Genomic DNA, 22968 nt, shown 5'->3' with positions numbered 1-22968 from the left:
TCTATGAAAAATAAAAAACTGAGCCTAAATTTAATTCCTACATAGAAACCTAAGCAGAAATGCATTGCTATCTCCCCTTCTCCTCCCCTCTCTTTATTCATTGCTGAGTCACTTCCCCTCTCCCTAAACTGTCCTTTCCCCTAATTCCAATAGTAGAAATCCTGCCCATCTTCTAAAACCCAGCTCAAATGGCACCACCTTCACAAAACCTCCCAGAAGTTCCAGATATGCTCCACTCTCTCCTTTCTTCGAGTTCCTGCATCCTTTTTGATGCTCTCAGAGCTGTGACCAAGTCTGCCTTGTGATATATACTTAACTGTAAACCACGGAGTCCACCAAAGAGATGTCAGCCCCACCAGGGTAGGGTCTGGGTCTCTTCATCCCTGAGTCAATAAATGCCTTTGAGTAGAAGTGATCTAGGTGGGGCCCAGGCCCTGGCCACTGACTAAATGCTGAGATCCGAAGGTATGAAGGGCCTCAGGGCTCAAACGTGTCTGCCTCATCCTCCAGTCAGATATTCTTTGAGGTTCAAACACTATTTGAAAGCCCCTATTAAAATACAAGGATCCCTTGTGGCACAATGGTTAAGCACTTGGCTGCTAACCAAAAGGTTGGTGATTCGAACCCACCCAGCATCTCCATGGGAGAAAGACATAAAGATTACAGCCTGGGAAATCCTATGGGGCAGTTTTACTCTGTCCTGTAGAGTCGCTATGAGTCGGAATCAACCCAAAGGCAGTGAGTTTGGTTTGTTTGTTTTTTTTATAACTAAAATGTATTGATCATTGACTTTGATTGAGACACTATTCTAAGTACGTAGCAGAATTAACTCATTAATATAACAACTCAGTGAAGTAGGTGCTATTATTATTTTTTGATGAGAGAACTGAGGCACAGACAGATTAAATAACTTGCCCAAGGTTAAAAAATTAGAGAACAGTAGGGCTGGAATTTGCCTCCCAAGGCTCCCAGAGCCTTGCACTGGAGAAGAATAGAAGGAAGAGAGATTAGCTCTATCATGGGTCACCTCTATCATGGCGTGGGGGAGTGAAATTTTCACAAAGGAGGTGACATTATATCTTGAAGAGTAAATATAATTTAATCAAGTAGGAAAGAGGATAACGGACATTTTAGGAAGAGGAAACAACTTTCCTAAAAGTCACTGGCACAAGCAGAAACACAGATGCTTGGAGTTTCTGAATCATTTGGTGTGGCTGCAACATGCTGTCAGTGGGCTGAGAGGAGACCCCGGAAAGAAAGAGATGCATGAGTCTGCAAGGGGCAGGGGACTGGAAAGTGAAGCGTGAAGGGAGCTAGTGACACCTGAGCCTTCACTGGTGGTCTAACATTGTGCTAGACATTTGAAGCAGGTTAAAAAAGAAGTTGCTGGAACCCTGTGGGGTAAATATTACCATGTTTTCAGTCAACTAATGTGCACCTTCTACATTTGTTTGCCAACCTTGCCCTTCCCCCACAAGGTATTTTCATAAGCTCTGCTATGCCAGTTTTTTCCCACATGTTAATGTAAAAAAAACATACCGTAGTGCATTTACAAAAATACCTCACAGAGGGAGGGCATGGTTGGCAAACAAACATAGAAAGCGCGTGTTATTTGTGTAAAATGCAGTATTTTCTTTTTGAGCAATCTGAACCTCTGAGAAGTAAAGTGATACCAAGCTGGCAAGAGCTGGGCTTGAAAACCAGGTCCTGCTGATGCCAGCATCCACTGGAACATGCTAGAGAGGTTGGTGTTTAGGGAGAGCCTCGGGAGGCAGTTAGCTCTGGGCAGCATGGTGATGAAAACCCAGAGGCCCAAGAGAATCAGGACTCTGGTTTAGAGAAAGAAGAGACCTAGAAAGAGTAAAGGGAGACTAAGCTTCATTCCTGGCTCCTTCACACTTTTTCTGAGCCCCAACCTCCCTGGTAATAGCCCTGTAGCACTGGGCTACCTGAGTAGGAGCAACACTGGTTGGAAGCAAGATGATGGAGTTAGCTAGGAAATACTGGCTTCTGTTGCAAAGCCCATTAGTCCCTTGGCTGGAGAACTCGTTTTTTCACTGACTCACTGGAAGTAGATCTGTCTCTACTTAGCCAGAGGGAAAAGCAAGTCCAGCTGAATCTGCACAAAGCTAAGTAACCAGGTTACCACGGGCCAGGAGTAAATCAATCTCCATAATCACGTTTGGCAGTATCTGAGGCCATTTTGCTTGGACAGTGGAAATTCATTTTATGGTATAAAATGTTGTTTATTTGTTATGGAAAAACACGGAACTTATAGGCACACTACCTAGTGTTCAAGATTTCCATTGCATGGAGAGCAACGTTTCATTCCTTGGTGGAGACATAGATGTGTAAGGTGCTTGCATACCTGTGTAATACATGCCCTGCTAAAGACCAAATGTCAGCTGATATCCCAACAAGGAAGAACAGATCCCAAGTCATTATGCAGTGTTTCCATTTACTTGTCATTCCAAAGCTGATTTCTTTTTTTTTTTTTAAGTAAGAGCTTATGCCTTGAATAGAAGTGTCAACATCTGAAGGTACTAGCTAATTTGACTTCCTGAGGTGAAACACCAAAGGAGTTGAGGTGGTTTATGATGTTAAATCTCAAATAAACCTGGACAATTAAAAATGGAAAGGAAGCCAAAACCAATTAAATGGAGAAGAGAATGAGAAATGCCAGGCAGCTGGGATAAATTTATTATTGCAGTTGAGCATTAAATTTAGCTCTATGCTTCCTTGTAGCTCTGGCATTCGGAACATAATTTGGGTTAATGATGTTTTTTTTAGGTTCATTTACAGAAAGCTACTGATGACCACCATCATGATAGAACACTTAGAACAATCAGTTTGGAGATTGAAATGTAACTAGGGCTAGAGCTCATGAATTTGCTCGCAGTATTTTTCCTTTCTGACAAAGGCCATGTTTGACATTTTGCCTTAACATATGCAGGTTAAGGCAGATAAGCCAGACCACCCATTGAGTATGCACACCCAGAGTGAGAGGAAGTCGAGTTCCCCATATTTTATATTTGTTTTGATTCCTTCTTCCCCAAACTGACCTGGGATTATGACACCATAGAGAGCCAGATGGTTCTAAGGGAGATGTCTAGTGTGGAAGTCTATAATTCCAAAGGTATTTGTGGAAAACAGCAGGGAAGACAGCAAAACTGCCTCCCTGCAGGATGAGCTTGGCCTCCTCTTCCCAGACTCACTGCCAGTTAGCATCACCAGTCCAACCATTTAGTAAGCCTCGTGTGGCTATCCCTCTCCCACTTCTGTCACGCCCTTCCAAAGCTAACCTGCTTGAGGAAGTTGTTATCCCTGTCCCCTCAACAGCAGGGTGATACTTCAGGGTTTAAAACTGAGTGACAAGGAAGAGAAGTTCAGAGAGGTGCTTGGAGGACTCAGGGGTAGTGGCTGGAAATAGAACGACAAGTGAGAACTCGCCTGTGGACAAGGGTGGTTCCCTGGCAGATGGCTCAGTGCTAGTGGATTGCATGCTAACTTTGGGGACCAGGGAGAAATGATCCATGTTTGAAATAGAATTTCTATATTTATCATTAGTGTGGAACCCTGAAATGTGGACATAACTGTCAGGAATGAGTGAGACCAAGAAAGAGAGTGAAGTGAAACTTACCAGTGACTTTAATAACATCCAGATAAAGATAAAAAAAAAAAAAAGATTTGCAGTTAAAAGTGAAGGTGGGAGGAGATGCAAATTATATTTTTAAAGGCTTTTTTTAAAATTTCTTCAAGTTTAAAATCAGAGATGCTGTCAGAACACTAATGAGATTATGACTGCAAAGGTGTCAGAAGCGCAAAGGCACTAAATAGATAATTAACATGGAAAGCGTGGGTTGAGGGAAGCATGGGTTCTGGTGCCTGCCCTGATGTCAGGTCCCAGTTCTGCCACCTCATGACTGCATGACCTTGGGTAAGTGACCCTGCCTGGATCTGCTCCATAAGGAGGTACTGGCATTGATACTGCAGAGGAAGAACCTGTTTGTCTGATTGTTGTTTATTTATTTACCCAACCTCCACCTTCCTCCAGGTAAAATATAAGATGGCTGAAATAACCATTTAATAAAACTTCTGTTAACAACAAATAAAAGCCAAGCAAACAACCCAGAATATTGAAATACTATCTATCTCATAGAGTTATATTGTTGTTGTTAGTTGCCATCAAGTTGACTCTGACTCATGGTGACCTTATGTATAACAGAACGAACATTGCCTGGCCCTGAGCCATCTTCATCATCCTTGGTATGTTTGAGTCCACTGTTGCAGCTATTGTGTCAGTCCATTTCATTGAAGGTTTCCCTCATTTTTGCTGACCTCTACTTTACCAACCATGATGTCCCTTTCTAGTGATTAGTCTTTTCTGGTAGTGTGTAAGCCAAAGCCTCGCCATCCTCGCTTCTAAGAAGCATCCTGATTGTATTTCTTCTAAGACCAATTTGTTCTTCCGGCAGTCCATGGCATATTCAATATTCTTAGCCAACAACACAGTTCAAATGCATCAAGTGTTCTTCCATCTTCCTTTTTCATTATCCAACTTTCACATGCATGTGAAGCAATTGAAAAATCCATGGCTTGTGAAGTACTGTCTGTAAAAATGTTTACTTTTTGGCTCACAGGTAGTAGATGCTCAGTAAATATTTACTGAATCTGAAAATATGTCTTCACCATATTTTGGTGGGAGGTGAAGCATTATAGATGCTGCCCTTGTCACCATGAGAAAAGCTGAAGAATATCTGTTATGGAGACTCCTTTTCCCGTGTATCGCCACACCCCTTCCATCCTCAGAAGGCCCATAACTCTGGTCACAGTGCTCTTTGCTATCACCGCCCTGCAGTCACTCCACCCCTAGAGGCTGTCAGGTGAGTTCCGTTTGGTCTGATGGGTAAGATGTCCCAGCCTATCCCACTCCAACACTCACTGGTATCAGCGATCCAGGCCACATTAAGGAAACTTCTATTCAGCCTTAGGGGCTGAGAGCTGAGAAATGGGCTCCAAAGGCGATCTGGGAGGATTAATTAACGGCCCCAGACACCTCTAGTAAATTGTTCAGTGGAGTCTAGGGGAAAGCATAGCATCAGAAACTCCAGACTGATTTTGGTCTAAGTGAAGTGTATTCAAGTAACAAAATTCACAAGCAGAAGTAGAGCATGATTTTATCCACAGAGTCATTTTTTAAATTATTGTTGAGAGGCACAATCTAGTTACAGAGACATGATTTGATACTGATGCCCAGACTCTAGCTGTAAAATGAGATACAGGATAACATTTGCCCAATGACCTTTTCCTTCCAGAGGACAATTAATAGATCTTATTTTTATAGAGCTATGATCTTGTCAGTTTAAATTCAGCTTGCTAACCAAACTGGAGAGAAACCTTTGTCTTCCCTCGACCAAGTGCTCTCACGTCTACTGCTGCCTGGAATCTAGTTTACTGGCTGGTGTGAGTGGAATTTTAGCTTTCTCAGGCCAGCAGTGAAGCGGAAATAATAAACATGGTATTTGAAGGAAGGGAAAGCAGAAAGTAGAACTCATCTAAGAAGAATGAATCCTTTTAAATGAAAGTACTTCTTTCTCAATAATAGGAATTCTAATGTTCTTAGAGTCATTGTTCTAATAGCTTTCTTTGGAGTATGCAATACGTTAGGGAATCCAAGTCAGAGCAAAGGACAAGCTGCCTCAAATCATTTGTCCACCGAGCCAACAACGAGTCATTGACCATCCATATGCCTTGGTTTCCCCATCCATATACAAATAATGACAACACTTTATATTCCTGTTGCAACTTCTGAATAAATGACAAAGATTTACTAACCTGTATGCCTTAATAGCTGAGGAAGTCAAACTGGTATCTAGGTTCAACATGAATGGAATACATGTTCTTTTCTATTCTCATAGGCCTATTAGAAGACCTGGCGAATAAGTGAAAGATGAGATATACTTGAAATAGGCTTCAAGAATGCAAACAGGACCAAGGGAGGATGATTCAGGTCAACATCAGGAAAGTTGTATGAGACTGGGTATGTTCTGTTGATAAAGAGACTCATGTGAAAGTGAACCAGATGTCACAGATGTTTCAGAGGTCACTTTGATGCAAGATAGTGGGAAAATAGAATATTTGAGATCCCATTCATATCTAAGGTTGGAAGAATTCTAAGGGCTCTAAAGGCTTTAGGTCCTTAACATGTAGACAAGTGAGGGAGATCTCTGAAACAATGATTGTTAGTATTTCTTTTTTGTGGACCACCAGGATGGGATAACGTTTCCACAGAGCACTTCTACTCTCAGCTTGCCATTTACACATAAACTAAATCTTCTCAAAATGGAAAAGTGGACTTGCAATGCTTTGGAGTGGACACCAGTGAGGATGAACAAAAATAAAAGTTTCCCAAGATAAGACATGGGCATTAAAAATTAGAAATGCAAATAAGAAAGAATAACCAGAAGATAACCAAGACATCTCACAAACCACGCAAGATATATGCAACTTGTTAAGAGTCATGGTTTAGAGAAGTGAGTTATTACCACGGTAATAAGTGCTAAGGAGAAAAAGAAAGCATGGTAAGGGAGCACTAGGAAGTGAGGGTGAAGGGAGGAGATTCTATTTACGTGTATATTTAGAAAGAGTGGACAGGGAGGGATCTCACTGATCATGTGACTTTTTAGCAGAAACCGGAAGGAAGTGAGGGAGTGAGCCAAGTGGATTTCTGGGGGAAGAGCATGCAAGACAGAGGATGGAGATATAAATGTGGGCGTCATCAGCATGCACTTGGTATTTAAAGTCATAAGACAGGATGAGATCACCTAGAGAAAGTGTAGATAGAGAAAAGCGTTCCAGCAATGGATCTTGAATATCTCCAAGATTTAGTGGTTAAGGAGATGAGGGGAATCAGTGGAGTAGCTGAGATGGAGGAGCCAGTGAGGTAGAGTGAGAGCCAAGAGAGAATGGGGTCCCAGAAGCCAAGGAAGTATTTTGGGGAAGAGGGTCATTTTATGTGTGGACTGCTGCAGATATTTTAAGTACTGTAAGGACTGAGCTTGGCCATTGGATTTTGCCACACAGAGGTCATAGTGATTGTGCCAAAGCCATTTCAGGGAGGTGGGGGGTGAGCGGGGAGAAAGACTGACTACAGCAGGTTCAGAAGAGAATGAAAAAAGAGAGAGAGAATGGAAGAGAAGACTGGAGGAAATGAATATAGACAACACTTTAAAGGATTTCTATTATAAAGGTGAACAAATAAATGAAGTAAGTGGTAGCTGGATGGAGATGAGCTTCAAGAGAGGATTTTATTTTATTTTTAAGATGAAAGATTATGTTTCTATGTTTATAGAAATGATCTGGTAAAAAGGGAAAATATGATGACATTGGAGGAAGAATCCTATGGTCCACTGGGGGCTCTCCCCAATTTCTGATATTGTCACCTCCTCAGCTACAAAGAGGCACTATTCTCCTCTACCATTCTGATCTAAGGATAGAACCACAACCTTTCCTTCAGATCCCATCAGCATAACTGTCACAAGACTGGAAAATCTAAGCAAGACTTGTCTACAGGCTTATAAAAAAACTAGAGAGAAAATCAATTCAAAGAGCTGTAATAAGCAACAAGATTGGTGCTTCACCAAGTGTACTCCTTGCTCCATGGAATAGTGATAAGGTCAAATAAGTCACGAATGCTCAGTTAAACAAAGTTAAGCAGATGTGTGTGCTGCAGAACTTCCTGAAGCCTTTAAAAGGCTAGTGAGCAGTATGAATTTCCAAGAGGGGCATCCAGTGTGAAGAATTTCCCTCCAAGTATTTGGGGGAGTGTCACTCAGGACTAGTGTTGCAAGGCATACACTACAGGAATAGTAAAGTAGATCAGAGGTAGACAGACATTTTCTGTAAAGGGCCAGACTGTAAATATTTTAGGCTTTGCAGGCCATATGGTCTCTGTTGAAACTACTCAATTCTGCTGTTGTTGCTCAAGAGAAGCCATAGACAATAGGTAAACACATTGGTGTGGCTTTGTTTCAATAAAACTTTATTTACAAAAACAGGTGACAAGAGGATTTGGCCTGAGAGTCATAGTAGTTTGCTGACCATTGAACCAGATCATCTATCTCAAGACATGAGTTCACTGTTGTTTAGTCCAGCCACCCATGGAGATGCCCTGCTCCTGGCTAATGCTATGTGGCAGAGGCCATTGTTTCTTTACCCTCACTTGGATCACTTTCAAATACGCTTAACCTCCTCAAAGTTCATCACCAAAACTCAAGATCTGGAGTGGCCCATCTAGGTTCCTATTTCCCTTTCTGAGGTTTTGCCCTTTTTCCCTATGATTGACACCAGAGATATCTATGCTCTGTGCCATTTTCAAACAGCAAATGTTTGGGTCCAAATTGAAATCAGCTCTCAATGATCCAGATTATTGCTTATCCAGCGGGACTTTTATTTCCTTGTTTTCCTCATTCCAGGCTCCCTGGGAGGGAGACAAGGGAAGGGAAATGAAGTGAGCATTTACCACATTGGCTGCCTACTCTCCCTGTTAAAAGCTTTATTGGTAAATGAGACTTGAAACTTATCATGTGAGTAATGGTTAGAAAATATTAGCTTGTTGGATATGGAGAAAGAAGACTAGTGAGGATATGGGGGGGTGGCAGTGGTGGAGGTAGGACACATGGGATGATGACCTCAGAAATCTGACGAGCTGTTACATGGAAGGGGAATTAAACTTTTCCTTTGAATCCAAGTGATGGAACCAAGACTGTCAAGTCACAGTTACAGGGAGAACATTTCATTTGATGATTGGGAATCATTTTGATTTGTTAGAGGGGTTGGGAGGCAGCATCATGACAGTGTTCAAGCAGAAGCTATCTAGAGGGCGCTCAAACATCAGGTGTGTTGATGGGCTGGATGACCTTTTCATCCTGAGAGTCTATAAGATTAAAAGTATCAACTCAAACATAGTTCCATGTGAGCTGTAGATTATTGTTTTCCCATAGCGTCCTCTTACTATTATTCTGGCCCCATGTCACCAAACATCACTTATATTTATCAGCCGGAGGGAAACATGCCAGAATATCCCAACTGCAATGTGCTACTAATTGAGAGGAGGATTCACTGACTTCTGAGAGACTTGGATTAACACCAGTGTTACCACCTTAATTTAGCTCTGGCTTGAGCAGGGTAGAAACTCTGGTGGTGTAGTGGTTAAGAGCTAAGGCTGCTAACCAAAACGTCAGCAGTTCGAATCTACCAGGCGCTCCTTGGAAACCCTGTGGGCAGTTCCATTCTGCCCTATAGGGTCACTATGAGTCAGAATCGACTTGATGGCAATGAGTTTGGCTTTTTTTGGTTTTTTGAGCAGGGTGAGCTGAAGCAAGGCACTCTGATCCAGGGATATTTGTCTGCAGGGACCTGTGGCTTTGTTCCCATGTAGAGATGCAAGCAGGAACAAAAGCAAGATCTGAAGACAGCAGTGTGGTGTGGGAACATGAAACTCCTAGGGATGTTGCACTTTGTGGTAAAATGGAAACCAGACTCAACTTGGGCACAAACAGAACACATCAGACTTCTTTTCACCAGAAGTGCTTTTATCCCTCTACGTGTCTTCTCTCAGGGAGATGTTCAAAGTGGCTTTTAACAAAGCACATTTATCCCAGGTCCTTGGGATATTTACCTATCACAGATACATAAAACCTGCTGAGAGGGGGCCAGTTAGATACCAAGCTGTGTTTTCTATCGTTCTTGTTGCCAGTTTGGAGAAATTCAATAAGTGAAAACCCAGCAGGAGTTCGAAAGGTCTGAGTTTAATCCCTGACATGTATATGAACTTCAGCATGGCCCTTCTCTGCTTCTGTTTCTCCCTCCCAGAAAAGGGGACAATAAGCGCAATCTATTTTACAAGATTATTGCTTGGAGACAGAACCCAGTATAGTGAGAAAGGATTTGTAACTGGAATGCACAGTGAGAGGAAAAAAAATAACACTTTATTTTATGCAAGGCTTTACAATTTACCAAGTGCTTTTGCCGACACCACTTCATTTCATTTTCCTGACAACACTGGGAGCTATTGTTATCCTACAGTATAAATTTTAAAAGAAAGAAAGAGAGGAGAGGGGAGAAGAGAAAGCAGAGCTCAGAGAGATCAAATGATTTGGTCAAGCTCGCTTACCTCATAAGTGTCAAAATCTGGACTAAAATCCAAGTCTTTGACTCTTAACCTATGACAACTCTCAGCCATGATCTGTCCTCATTATAACCATGTGGAGCCCTGTTAGAGACCATGCGAGTACTGGTTGCCTTCCTGCCTTTCTGCGATGTAGACTAATGCCCAGTGCACAGAGTGGGCTCTTTCAAACAAATCCACAAATGCACAGCTTGCTGTAATGCAAAGAGCCCTGCGTAAAAATTAAGAGCCAGGAATTTGGTTCCAAACCTGTCATTGACTGGCTATGTGCTCCTGGGCAGGTCACTTAATCTCTTTGTTTTCCCATCCATAAAGTTAGGAGGATGGAGGCTGACCTATCTCCAAGATTCCCTCCAGTTCTAAAAGGCCAACGACTATTTAGATCATCTATGATGGTACTTCATAATGGATTTTATTTCATCCGTGCTCACTAAGATTAAGAGATAGTAATCTCCTTAATAGTAGAAATGGTTGTATACCCATGACTCCACTCATCTTGTTCTGAACACGTCAGCAGAATTAAATTAAACCTAGAAGTCTTTTCCTTGGATGATTGTAGTTACATTTTGTAACTTTTCTTGCAAACCTAGAAAGTAGCTGCCTTCATGAAATCAAGCTTTCCCCAGGATCAAGTTCTATGTATCCTGAAACTACCATTTTTTAGAATTCTCCTTACATGCTATCAGGGTTTCTACTAGAATATTTTTCTCACATGCTTCAAATCTTTGTAGACCTCCCCCTGTCCTCCCATTCTCCTACTCTCCCCTCAGCTCATTCTTTCCAGATCATTCAATTATTCATTTGTTCATTCAACAAAATTGTATTGCTCACTCTAAGCGAGACACACGCTAAACCAGGTGTCTGCAAACTTTTTCTGCAAAGAGCCAGATAGTAAATATTTAAGCTCTGCATGCTATACAGCCTCTGTTGCAACTATTCAGCTCTGCTGTGTGAAAGCAGTCATAGACAAGACATAAATGGATGAGCATGGCTATGTTTCAATAAAATTTTATTTATGGATACTGAAATTTCAATTTCATATAATTTTCACATATCACAAAATATTATTCTTCATTTGATTTTTTCCAGCCGTTTTAAAATGTAAATACTATTCTAACCTCTCAGGCCAGACAAAAGCAGACACCTAGCCAGATCTGGGCCAGTTTGCCAACCCCTGGACTACCAAAACAAGTTGCTGTTGAGTTGATTCTAACTCATGGCTACCCCATCATGTCAGAGTGGAGATGTGCTCCATAGGGTTTTCAGTGGCTGATTTTTCAGAATCAGATTGCCACGCCTTTCCTCCAAGGCACCTCTGGGTGGGTTCGAACTGTCAACCTTTCGGTTAGCAGCTGATTGCTTTAACCATTTGCACCATCCAGGGACTCCTATACTATACTGCCTAACAATTACATACATACATACTGTTTTCTACAATTGTTTTTAAATGACTTTTTTTAAAAGAAAGGAGAATAAATATGCATTTACCTTATCTTTATAATCACATAACGATCTTTACTAGTGCTAGACCCTAGGTATACAGAGGTGACCATGATGGACATGGTCCCCCCTTCATGGTACTTAAAATTTATGGGAGAGATGAATATTAAACAAATAATCAAAATATTTTTATACAACTAATTGCATAGCAAGGAAAATAAAGGGTGTAATTAGAAACTATAACAGGGAAATATAATTTAAAGTGGGGAATCAGCAAGTGAAATGGAAGCAGAGCCCCAAGGATGAATGGTATTTGGCCAGGTAAAGAGTGGGTAAAGAAAGGGAGATACAATGCTTAGAGGACACTGAGCTTCTGCTAAAGGTGATAGAAAAATTCAGGAATGATTGATGGTGGTGGTTGAACAACATGATAAATATATTTAATGTCACTGAACTGTGCATGTGAAGGTGGTTGAAATGGCTAATGTTTGTTATCTATATATTTACCACAATAAAAAAAAATACAGTGACATTATAAAGCAAAACAGAACTCTGTAGGACTGGGAGTTGGGCACCCTGGGTTTGGATTCAGCTCTGCTACCACCTCATCATGTGATCCTAATTAAATGCTTAACCTTCCCTAAGCTAAAAAAAATAAAGTGGTTCTGGACACCAAGAGTTTTCAAACTGTTTCTGAAATCCCAATTCCTCACAGGTGTCTCAGGGCTGGTGACTCAAGGGTGACTGAGTGGTGGGGCTCCTTCAAACACTTATATCTGTTTTATATATTGAGGTTCAGTGAAGGAATTCGTTCAATAATGTTGTTAGTTGCCATCGAATCGGCTCTGACTCATGGAGACGTTACATACAACAGAAGGAAATGTTGCCCAGTCCTGTGCCATCTTCATGATTATTGGTATGTTTGAATCCATTGTAGCGGCCTTTGTGAAGTGCCTTCCAACCTAGGGGGCTTGTCCAGCACTATTTCAGACAATTTTCTATTGTTATCCGTAGGGTTTTTACTGGCTAATTTTTAGGAGTAGATCTACAGGCCTTGCTTCCTAGTCAGTGTTAGTCTGAAAGCTCTGCTGAAACCTGTCCGCCATGGGTGACCCTGCTGGTATTTGAAATACTAGTGGCATAGCTTCCAGTATCACAGCAACACACAAGCAACCACAACATGACAAACTGACAGACGGGTGGTTATTCAATAATAGGGTTCCACAAAAAAAGCTCACTGGACTAGATGAGTTCTGGAGTCCTCCCCAGGCTTAGCCCTCTGTGATTCTGTGATAAGAGGCTCTGCCCTAAACCTGTGCATGTCATATCTCCAGCTGGGAGAAAACTCAGGTTTAGGGGCTCTCTGGGGCCAGTGGACCATGAGACTGAGCCTCTAAGCTTTCTCTGCAATGAGGATCACAGAAAATCAAGTTGTTTTCTTCAGGAAAATGATAAACCCCATCCTGCTGGAAAAATACCTGAAAAACACTAAAATACTTACAATTCATATCAACATTGCTCAGCTGTTAGCTCTGTGGCACCACAGGCAATTAGTGACGTAAACTAGGTGGCAGCCCTTGTACTTCCCTGTGAATCAGCATCTTACTGTAAGGTGCTCACACTCTCCAAGGACTCTGAGCCCAGCAAGTTCCCGGGCTCCCTCCCATCTTCAGGTGCTGTCACAGGTGGCCTCGGGCCTTCGCCCAGCTCGTCAAGCTTGTCCAGCTTCCCTTCCAGGCCAACTGAGCATGCTTCCCGCGGAGCTTCTCTCTCATCCTCAGTCCTGTTGGGCGAATTTGTCCAGGCACAAATGGCAGGACAAAGCTCTGGGCTGTCTGTATTGAGTTCTGACCAGTGTTCCTGAGTCCTCCAAACAGGCATCTGTCCCCTGGACATACTCTGAAGTCCCATTTGTATGACCTTCCAGCCTGCTTTTTTCTTCAGGGCATCTCTTCCCATGGCTCACTTCACTTTATGGAACACTCAGAGAAGCTGAATGAGCACCATAATTCTGTCCAGTCCTTGCCAGATGCTATCACACTGGAAAAAATTCCACTGGTGCACTTCGCTCTCCTGTGGAGATGAATGGAGTTGTTAGAATGCAGGCTTCTGGGTACCACCTTCCCTAAGTGACAGCCCAGTCCCTACCCCAGCATCTTGCCAGCTAGCAAAATATTCTCACCCATATTCTTGCATTTGATACTCGAGGTAACACTGACAGGTAGGTAGAGGAGGCATAATTATCCCATGTAACATATGAGTAAACTGAGGCACTGGGACCAAGTCAATAAATAGTGGTAGAGCCAGACCTGGTGCCCAAAGTCTTCATTAAATATTAAGTTAAAGTTTGTGACATGCTAAGAATCAGTCTAAAGACTTGTTGGAACACCAGGCTCCTACTCTATGCCCCCTCCCCCTGATATTTCTATATCATTCAGGGAGGCCATTTTCCAAGCTCTGAATTGGCTAGTTTGAAACTGCTTTTAGAAAGAGCATCAGAGAGAGAAAATTTCTCTCCATATAGGCAGAGCTATGTGCAAATGCAATTCTGGTTATTTTGAGCTATTTTACAGTGAATTTCAGGTCCAGAAGTGTGATTTTTGAGAAACTATAAAGTGGGTTAGAACCCAATTCTGAAACCTTTAACTAAACCTAGTTAGTGACCCAAGCAGCCCTCTCCCTCTCCACCTAGGTGGTGTCCCTCTAGGCTTGGCTGTTAAGGAAATCTGTTAAGCCTCAGTAGAGATCCTTAGACCCTCTTAGCTCTCCAAGCCAAGCTTCCTATTTCCAAATAGATGGCCTGGGTTCCTCCATATTCCCCACCCTCCCACCACCATGCCTCCTCTGCTCTGTTTCTATTTTATACTTTCTTTGCTACCCCAGCTTTTAAAGAGCCCCAGCCCCTTCCTTTGAATCATCTCGTCCTGCTTTCCAGCTCCTACATAGTCCAGCCTGTTGCCGTTGTGTCGATTCTGATTTATGGTGACCCCACGTGTGTCAGAGTAGAAGTGGGCTCCAAAGGGTTTTCAGTGGGTGATTTTTGGAAGTAGACCACCAGGCCTTTCTTCCAAGGTACCTCAGGGTGGACTTAAACCTCTAACTTTTAGGTTAGCAGCCAAGCATATCAACCAGATGCACAACCAGGGACTCCCCATATGGTCTTAAAAAAAAAACAAAAACCAAACTCATTGCTGTGGAGTCGATTCTGACTCACAGCGACCCTATGGGACAGAGTAGAACTGCCCCATAGCATTTCCAAGGAGTGACTAGTAGATTTAAACTGCCGATCTTTTTAGTTAGCAGCCTGAACTCTTGACCGCTGTGCCACCAGGGCTCCCCACATGGTCTAGCCCTGCCCAATTCCTTTGAGCTCTCAGAACCACCCCATACCACGTGACCAACATGACACACAGCAGCACTTAGCCTATGTGCAGCCTCATGGTCTCAGTCTGGGCAGCGTGCTTCGTCTATGTCGCAGAATGTTCCAGAATCTGTTCCCACTGTTCCTTCTTCCAGCTCCCTTCTCACCTGATGTTGGATGCTATTTCTTTAGCCTCAGCATTTTGTTTCCACATAAATGATGACTTAATTTCTTCTACTTTTACTGATTTCATTTCTAAAATTTCTTTTTTTTTTGTAGCCACCTCTTCTTATTTCATAATCTTCTATGTTATTCCCTCCTTTATCTCTCTGACATTCTTAAACATACTTATTTGAAAGCCCTTTAACTGTTATTCTGTCATCTTCATTTCCTCATATAAGTTCTTTTGTTTGTTGTCTGCTGTCGTGGTGTTAGTCTCTCACGCAGGCTTGGGGATTTGGAGTTTGTGAGCTCATCTTTCACCAGAGGTTTCTCCTGTGAATATTCTGATGATGGAAGCTTCCCAGGAAAGCTATCTTTCAGGACCTCAGCCCCAGGCTTGAGGGAATGTGGCTCCAGTCCAGGCCGGAGCTGACCGCTTGGTTTGGCCCCCTCCTGTATGGGTGGTATGGTTCTGAGCCTCATCCTCACCATCTGACAATAGCTCTGGGCTAGTGTCATGCGAGTGGCACTTTCCTCACCCATACACAAGCAAGCAGCTCCACAGTAACCCCAACCTTTGGCAGATGGCTGGGCTAGGGGAGGACACAGCTCAGTCTCCGACACTGAGGAACATCATGGCCTAGTCCCAGCCTCATGGCAGTGGTCCTGGTCTCACCGTAGGCAAAAAGCTTTGGCCCTAATGTCCATCATGTTTAAAAGCCCCTTCATTCTTCACAATTCCAGTCCTAGGTTTCCTTAATGAAGACTCCACATCTGCTGCTTAGGGATTTTTTTAGCTTAAAAATGTTTTATCAATTGAGAGAGCCACCATCCTACCGCTGGCAGTCAGTCCCTCACTGATCTGAACCATTAAAAAGTACTTAAGAGCTCACATTTTTATTTTATCACATTTGGGATTGTTCCCTATACTAACAATGTTCTTGTTACACCATAGGCTTTTCAATTACCTAGCACTCCTCTAGGACAGAATGTAATTTCTTTCTGCAGAGTCAGATATTTAAGTGAATTTTATTGTCAGGTTTTCTTTGTAGTCATTTTAAAGTCAGCCGCTGTTTCTTAAGCTACCTCTGAGGTAACTTATCTATTGATGATACAGCTATATCATTTTACAGTGTTCAATAGCTTAAGTGCCTGGACATCATTATTTTAAAGCAGAGAATTTTATTTTTCATCAGTGATTTGCACTGTGTCCTTTTACATGTAGTTTTAGATGTCCATATATTTTATAATGGAGAACAGAAGAGATGGCTTATAGTGTCTTATAATTTAAAACATAATGTAATATTTATTTTTAAAATATGAATTATATATTTATATTATTTATTTTTCTTGGTTTAAAAGCAGTTCATGTCCATTATAGGACATTCATCAAATATACAAATGCATGAGGAGCCCTGTTGTCACAATGGTTAAGTGCTTGGCTGCTAAGTGAAAGGTTGGTGGTTCGAACCCACCCAACGGCTCCACAGGAGAAAGACCTCGTGATCTGCTCCTGCGAACATTACAGCCTAGAAAATTTTATGGGACAGTTCTACTCTGTCACATGGGGTCACTATGACTTGGGGTCAAAAATCGACTTGACAGCACCTAACAACAATATCAAATGTATAAAATAAGCAAATTATCCATAATCTCATCATCCAGAGGCTATTAATCACTGTTAATAATTTGGAGCATTTCCTTTCAGTTTTTTTTCTATGTCTCTAAGCATACATGAATATTATATATTTTATCATTGAAATCATATTATATATAGTTTTGATAGCCCACTATTTTCACTTGTGTCACATAGTTTTAAAACCAGAGTCAGATGCCCTTTGGTCTCTAGACCTGCTGCAGCCCGCTCCCTTCTTTATAAAATGGTGGAGCCATGAGCTTTCACAGGGCCCCTAATAAAAGGTGTTAGGATGAGAACAATTTGCTTTAAGATCATGCAGTGTCTTCATGTCACTAGTTTTCTATATTCGGTCCTGTTACACTAGTTCACGTGCAGACAACCTCAGTTTTCTCCTCCATAAAGTGAGCAGATAGAGTAGGTAGCAACACCCAACAGAGCCTCACTTTGGCCCAGTCTCCCTCGGTAGATACTGGCATTGGTGCCACCACTCTCCTCACCACAGTGTTGCCCAGCCCTCTTCTCTCCTTCCCTGAGCTCCTCACCCCTGCACCACCCTATCTGCCCTGCAGCGTCAGAGCAGAGTCCTACTACCACCTTGAGCTGTCCTGCATCTTGTCTGGTGCAGAGAAGAGAGCGTTCTCCAGAAGCTTTCAGATTTTAATTAAACATGATGCCAGCTGAGCAGCAGTACATATTAAAACTTTTATTAAAAACAGAGCTAAGGTTCCACTTAATCAGGAAGCCACATCTTCCCTTAATGGACAGAATTACTCATTAGATCATTAGAAACGGTTGAGACCTTTCAACCGATTTTTTTCCCCTAATGCAAAATCCGTATGAGTCACCTTCTGTTTTAGGAATTAATCAATTTATTATTATTTGATTGGTTATGTAATTTTAAGGAAAGGGAATATGGCTTTGTTGAGGAATTTCTGATGACTCTATGGCAAATGGAATGACTCAGCACCAAGTTAGCGGTGTTGGTTCATATTCGTATTTGATTTATCATCTTCTGCATGTTTTGAAGCACAACAGATATGATGGCTCTGGGAGTGAGCACTGAATCTCCTCTCTCTCACTGCCCTATTGGGAACAGTTACTTAAGTCAAGTCTGATTTGGGAGGCTGACCAGGCTTGCTGTCCACAACTTCTGCCACCACCAGTCAGAAACTGGATTTCCAAAAGACTTTCTATTTTCTTCCCCCAACTTTTAGAATAGGCTCATATTTCCCAGGTATTTTTCTCTAGCCTTAAAGAGTTTTATTGTCTTTGTCTCATTCCTGGTATTGGAGTGAATGATATTTTTATGTACATTTTTAACCCATTTGTTACTATTGGGTTAGCAGTATACTAGCTGCTTTTTATGCCTCTGGACCTCAGATGTAAGGCTTTATTCTGGTTCTAATGCATTTAATATCAAGGCGGGTCCCTTTTGAAATACACGAAGCTCAGCAGACCAGAACTGGAGCCTCATTGTTGTGTAGGTTGAGCATTCTATTAGGTGATGTTTCCTGGATGTGTTAGTTTTGTAAACGTTTGCCTTTTTCCCTTTACTTCTGTGAGAGAAGGCTTACTAGCATCATTATGGCTTTCCTTTGTGATAATTAGGGAGCCTGATGCGTTTGTTTTGATTTTTCTGGGTCATCTTTGGAAAACCAGAGTTTCTCCATGTAACCTAATGGGAAGGCGCCCACAATCAATTACTTATATAGCTGTCATTTGTATATGGTCATACCACAGATTGGTGATGCCACAGCGCCACTCCCCTCATTGGTGGCTTGTATTACCAGATCATATTTCTTAAAATCCATATTACCAACCAAAAATTTAAACACATTCAACTAGTAAGCACACATTCCAATACTGAAAATACATGCCATTAAAAAAAAAAAAATTAAGGAGAAAAAAATGTAGTAACGGGATGCTAAGAAATACAGGTACCAGTTAGCCCATAGTCACACCAACAAGCCTATATTCGAATGTCACTAGAACACTGTTCTTGCTAAGGAGGAATTAAGTACCAGGCAGAGCCCTTTGGAACCCACCACAATGGGGAATGGCAGAGGACCTCAAGGGGTCTCTTTAGGGGGTCTGGCCACATGCCTAGATGTAGCCAGCATGACCTCCAAAATTGTGTTACAGAGAGGGTCCCCCTAGCTCTCAATGCTCTTTGTCAGGAGTCAGGACCTGCCCAGTGTGTCTAGGAGATTTTTTGTGTGTGTGTGAAAATATACACAGCAAAACATACACCACATCAACAATTTCTACAAATACAATTCAGTGACATTGATTACATTCTTCAAGTTGCACAACTATTCTATCTTTTTCCAAATTATTCTTCCACCATTAACATAAACTCAGTGCTCCCTAAGCTTCTCATCTAACCTTTTGGGTTACTGTTGTCAGTTTGATCTCATATAGATAATTCATTAAAAGAGTGCAATACTCAAGGCAAACATTCTTTGTTAATTAAGCTAAACTACTGTTTGCCTTAAAGATGACTTCAGGCGATAATTTCAGTTTAAGGTTTAAAGTTTAAAGATTACCTTATGACAATAGTTTCAGGAGGTCATCCAGCCTCAATGGCTCCAGAAAGTCTGGCTTCCAAGAGAACTTGAAATTCTGTTCTACATCTTTCCCTTTTTCGTTCAGAATTCTTCCATAGGACCTTTGATCAAACGTTCAGTAATGGCAGCCAGGTGCCATCCAATTCTTCTGGTCTCATGGCAAAGGAGGCAATTGTTCATGGAGGCAATGTCTAGGGGATTTTTAAATGATCAGAGTCCTCACCACATGTCAACACCCTTCTAAAAAACTGAAACCAAACCGTTGCCATTGGGTCAATTCCAACTCATAGAGACCCTATAGGACAGAGTAGAACTGCCCCATAGAGTTTCCAAGGAGTGCCTGGTGGATTTTACTGCCCACTTTTTGGTTAGCAGCTGTAGCTCTTAATGACTACTCCACCAGGGTTTCCCAACACCCTTCTAGAGTCTCAAATATATTTTTCTACAGCCAGTCCCTTTCTGTAGAGTTCCCTACTAGGTTTAGGATCAAGTCATAGGTCTTTAACATGGTTCAAGGTCCTCAGAGTTGGTCCTGCTCACCTCTGCTGCCTCATCTTTCCCTTCACCACCCCCCAGATATTCTGAATGTCTATCATTTCCTTAGATATCATACTTTGTTTTTACCTCCCAGCCTTCAGACATATTGTTCCCTCAGCCTGGAGCACTTTCAAGGAAGGAAAAATGGTTTGGGGAAAGAGACATTTGGATATGTTGTGTGAAGGTGACAGCAAAACATTCAAGTTGTATATAGGCTATTAAGGGAGCCACTAAGTAGAAGAAATAGTTAAGTTCTCAGCTACTAAGTAAAAGGCTGGTGGTTTGAACCTACCCAGAGGCACCTCAGAAGAAAGACCTAGTGATCTCCTTCTGAAAAACCATCCACTGAAAACTCCACGGAGCACAGTTTTACTCTGACACACATGGGGTCGCCATAAGTTGGAATTGACTTGATGGCAACTGGTTTCATTTTTGTCTTATAGGCTATCAAAAATACAGGATGTGGCACTGAGATTCTGTTAAGGGTGATGGAAAAATTCAGGAATGGTGATGATTGAACAATATGATGAATATATTTAACGTCACTGAACTGTACATGAGAAGACTTTTGAAATGGCAAAGGTTTTATTATGATATACTTACCACAATAAAAAATAAGACTTGGGAATGCAAAATATTGGAACATAAGTTGTGAACCTGAGAGTCATTTTCAGTGAGGAGGCTGTTGAAACCATCCATCAATGGGAACACAGGGAGAAGTGCAGACCCCTGGTGGTGTAGTGATTAAGAAATTGGCTGCAAACCAAAAGGTTGGCAGTTTGAATCCACCAGCCACTCCTGGGAAACACTATGGGGCAGTTCTGCTCTGTCCTATAGGGTCGCTATGAGTCAGAATCATCTAGATGGCAATAGGGTTGGTCTGGGTTTTGCACAGGGCCCAATACAGAGCCTCTACTGGTGGTTGGAGGAAGAAAAATCTGGGGAAAGGATAGAGGCAGGTCCTGCTGGGGGAGATGAAAGGTAAGAGGAAAACTACAATAGTGTGTGATTAAAAGTAAGAGAAGGGAGCTAACCTTTGTTGAGTGTTAGTGCCAGACATTTACATACATGTAGCTGAAATTCAAACCTAAAGCTGATATTCTCTCCAATATATCACCCTACAGGTGATTCTAGTGCCAAATATCACAGACAGATCAGTAGGATGAAGCTTGAGAATGATCGCTGAATCTACCTAAAGAAAATCACTGATAACTATCAAGTGATGAGAAACTATTTGAAATGAGGTCTAGTTTTTATTAATATTTATTGTTTTGGGAGTATAGTACATGAAGCACTGGGCTAAAAACACAAAAGTTCTATTCCTAACTTTTCCATTAACTAGCAAAGTCAAAAATGCATTTGAGTTCAGGTTCCACAACTAGGAAATGAGGCGTATTATTAAATGATCTAGTCCCCCACCTCTTCCTAGAGTCCATAATGCTAATCAGTGATTTTTGCTAGAAATGCATATTCCTGGCATAGTGCTATGTGAGGCAGAAACATCGCCTAATTGTGCTCACAGAACCTAGAATGGTGTCTGGAACATAGTAGGCATGAAATATGTATTTGTTAAATGAACGAATAAACTCAAATGATTTTTATCGATTTAAAATAAAAGTATAAGCATTGTCATATTGGCAACATGGATAATTCAAGATGGTATATGTATTAAAAATCAAGCTTTAAGAATAACTTAGGTAAAAATCTGATCATTCTGAAATACTTAAAGTGAATATTCACATATATTTTCATTTTAGATAAATAAAAGCATGTGAAACTAGAATTGAAATTGAGAAGTTGTAGAAATGGAGTAAAGAAGGGTGAGAATCACTGGTCTAAATCGCTCTGCCTTTGAGGTATCAGAAAGATGTAGGTCAATTTGAGTCTTTGTTAAATATCTGAAATACCAATAGTCAGATGTGATGTCAATGCAATTGGGAAAACAAACACAAGCCCCAGCAAAGACATTTCCATGTCCTATTTTGGGCTGAGCATTTTAGATTATACTAAGACCTGGGAGGATACGCATCCTTCATATATATTTACCTCTGTTTATCATCCCTTTTGAGAAACAATCATCTTTTTTCTGGCTATAAATTGGCCTGTTGGTGGGAGAACATTGTGATAATACAAAAATGTAGAAAGAGGAAAACAGACCATAATCCTAGCTAGTAGTGATGACTCGTTTTACTCTTTCGGAATGTTTCTTTTCGGTCTTTTGTCTAGGATACTGGTTTTTAATGTAGCGCTTCAAGCTGAGGCTGATTTGACCATTAGCTGTAGAGGGCCAGTGATAATTTGTTAGTTCTCCACACCCCATGTCCACTGTCTTAGTTATCTAGTGCTGCTATGACACAAATACCACACGAGTGACTTTGTTGTTGTTGCTGTTAGGTGCTGTTGAGTTGATTCCAACTCATAGCGACCCCACGCACAAGAGAATGAAACACTGCCATCCTCACAATCATTGCCATGTTTGAGCCCATTGTTACAGCCACTGTGTCAATCCATCTCATTGAGGGTTTGTCTCTTTTTTGCTGACCCTCCACTTTATCTAGCATGATGTCCTTCTCCAGGGACTTGTCCCTCCTGATAACATGTCCAAAGTACGTGAAATGAAGTCTCTCCATCCTCGCTTCTAATGAACATTCTGGCTGTACTTCCTCCAAGACAGATTTGTTCATTCTTTTGGCAGTCCATGGTATATTCAATATTCTTTTCCAACACCATAAATCAAAGGCACAATTATTCGGTTTTCCTTATTCACTGTGCAGCTTTCACGTGCACATGAGGCGATTGAAAATACCATGGCTTGGGTCAGGTGCACCTTGGTCCTCAAAGTGACTTCTTTGCTTTTAAACACTTTAAAGAGGTCAATTTGCCCAATGCAATACGTTGTTTGATTTTTTGACTGCTACTTCCATGGGCATTGTCTTGGTCATCTAGCACTGCTACAACAGAAATACCACAAGTGGATGGTTTTAACAAAGAGAAGTTTATTTCCTCACAGTTAAAGTAGGTTAAAAGTCCAAATTCAGGGTGCCAGCTCCAGGGGAAGGGTTTTTCTCTCTGT

The 22968-nt window shown here is 41.6% G+C and overlaps 1 protein-coding gene across 1 annotated transcript in view; it reads left to right on the top strand.

Annotated features, from left to right (window-relative positions):
* ALK (ALK receptor tyrosine kinase) overlaps nucleotides 1-22968 on the top strand; it is a 1033821-nt gene that overhangs the window by 464360 nt on the left and 546493 nt on the right. The gene's annotated exons all lie outside the window — the stretch shown is intronic.

Source organism: Trichechus manatus, unplaced genomic scaffold (assembly GCF_000243295.1).
Source record: "Trichechus manatus latirostris isolate Lorelei unplaced genomic scaffold, TriManLat1.0 scaffold00052, whole genome shotgun sequence".
Classification (NCBI taxonomy): Eukaryota; Metazoa; Chordata; class Mammalia; order Sirenia; family Trichechidae; genus Trichechus; species Trichechus manatus.
The sequence above is the reverse complement of the archived record's forward strand: the minus strand, read 5'-3'. Positions and strand labels throughout refer to the sequence as shown.